Genomic DNA, 2559 nt, shown 5'->3' with positions numbered 1-2559 from the left:
TTCAGAGGTGGCGGATCTGGTTGTTGTTTTAAAAGCATCTGTCCACAGAGAACACAGTTAAGGAGGCAAAGCCTGCAGCTCAGGGCCACGTGGGCTGGGGCAAGGATCTAGACGAGAGGAGTGTGGTGTGGCCCTGGGCGTGGGGGCGGCTGTGGGGTGTGATGGGGAGAGAGGAGGTGAGGGGCTGGGGGTTCTGGCCGGTGCTGGGAGGGGGCAGCACCTTCTGCCGAGGTGAGGAAGAAGGCAGCTTGATGGAGGGTGTGCAGAGCTTGAGGTCTCATGGACCTCTGAGGGGGATGCAGTCGGCAGCTGGACGTGAGCCTGGAGTGCGGGGCTCAAGGGAGTTGTCTGTGCTGGGAGCTGTTGGGGCCCCATCCTCAGGAGGGTGGGAGAGCCGGTGACGCGGGGCCAGAGAGGAGGAGAGAGCAGAGCCCAGGACCAGAGTGAGAAAGCGGTTAAAGAAGGTGACCAGCTGAGTGAAATGCTGCTCGGACTGTCCTGTCAGATGTGGCTAGGATCAGACCCGAGGTTTGGTGGGGAGGGTGGGATGGGAATCTCAGAGTGGGAGGAGCCGGGCTGGCTCTGCAGGGTTGCGGGGAAACATGGTGACAGCGGAGAGGGGTGTGGAGATGACAGCAGGTCCCATAATCTGCTGGGACCACCCAGGGAAGAGGGGACCGAGGATACAGTAGAAAGGGTGTGTGCACTGGTGGACCACATGGACTGGTGGTGGCAGGTGGGCAGGGAGACGGCTGGGAGCAGGACACAGCAGAGGGGGAGGAGCAGAAGGAGGGAGGAGTGCCATCCAGGAAGGGGGCTTAGACGGACACAAGAGGTGTGGCAGGTAGGGTAGCCAGGAGGAGGGCACTGCCCCGGAACCCAGTCTCCCCGAGCCACGCAGAGTCCCATCCACCCAGGACAGGGTCTTCCCAGAAAGTTTGTGGTGTGAGAAGGGGGCTGAGGCAGGAGGTGAGACATGAGGGTGGGTAGGTGGGGGGGGACAGTGAGTGTGGCCCTGAGTGTGGTGACGGCGGCTGTGGTGGGGACGCCAGCAGGAGGGGGCCAGGGAGCAGAGTGGTGTCCCAGAGCGGGCTGCCCGTAACTGAGGGTATGGAGGGTGGTGACCAGGCAGTGGGTGGCAGCCTGCTGGCTGTGGCGGATGGAGGGCTTGTGAAATTGTGTAGGGAGTCATATGCAGGCTGTGGTTAAGTAAAATAAAACAGGAGAGTATAGAAAATATTAGGGCCTTGCACAAGGATGCAGATTAGATCATGAAACTTGTTCTATACATGTGGGTGCTGGATCATAATGTAGAATGTGTTTTGTACTATTTTTTACTATAGTAAAGCACAATAACGTAACATTTGCCATTTTAACCATTCTTAAGTTTGTAATGCAGTGGTGTTAAGTGCATGCACATTCTTAAGTGCAACCATCCCCCCGATTTTTCATCATCCGAAACAGAAATTTTGTACCCATAACATGTAAATTTTACTGTGGTCATAGTTAAAAACATTTGAAAGGCACTGGTCAGTGGCCAGCGAGGGGGTTCGTGTCTGGGGTCGCACAAAGGGCAAGATCCTTGCAGGAGAGGGCCAGTGAGCTGACAGGCCAGGGCACTGTGGCTGCACTCACTTCCATTCTAAGGGAAAGCTGTGTCTCCAAGAAGGAAGCCAGGAAATGCAAAGAACTACAGCGAATCTCGTGCTAAATTTTTCAAAGAATGAAGGGGTTTGAAGAAATAGTGCAAAACTAATCGAAGTGCCCAACTACCACTCATAGCTAGATATTTAGGTTAATATTGAGCAGCCAGGAAAAATGTTAAAAAACCTGCAATAAAAAAAAACCCTGCAATAACAGAAAAAAAGCAGGATACAAAATTATAAAACTTTGGCTCACATCAAAATTAGGATTTTTTTTTCAGCAGAGGACTGGCTGAGAAAAAATATTTGCAATAGCAAAAACAACCAAAGCTTAATATTTTAGACAATCAAAGGAATCTTGAAAATTCACAAGAAAAAAGAAACGCAGTTGGAGATGGAAGGAGACCTGAAAGGCTCAATAGTTCATGAAAAGGTGCAAGAACCGTCTTCAAGTCACTTAGCAGCGGGCTCTGTGGAAGCCGGGAGCTGGGGACGTGGCCGGGAGAACGGCCGCGCTCCAACGGCAGATGGGACTCACCCAGAGGCACCGAGAGCTGTGCGGATACATTGCATCGCGGGAAGGAAACAAGATCAAGGGCGCTGCCATGTATAGAAAGGGTATCTACGCTGTGACCCAAACGGGGTGGGCTGATGCTGATGCTGGGATTTAAACATCAATCTACGGAGAAAGGCCGGGGGACCCACACAATGAACACAGGGGAGGCCTGCGGGGCGGAGTGCGGACGCGGGGCGGGGCGGGCTGTCCGGGGCTTCCCCACGGGCCACGTGTGCATCCAAGGCGCTCAGGTCCAGCAGCTTGGAGCGGCCGGGATGGGGGCGGGGTGGCGACGCGGAGGACCCGCCCTCGGGACGGGGTCGTCGAGGGGTCCGGCCAGGAAGCCCGGCCCGCGCCCCC

Source organism: Stenella coeruleoalba (assembly GCF_951394435.1).
Source record: "Stenella coeruleoalba genome assembly, chromosome: 14".
In the NCBI taxonomy this organism is placed as follows: Eukaryota; Metazoa; Chordata; class Mammalia; order Artiodactyla; family Delphinidae; genus Stenella; species Stenella coeruleoalba.
The sequence above is the reverse complement of the archived record's forward strand: the minus strand, read 5'-3'. Positions refer to the sequence as shown.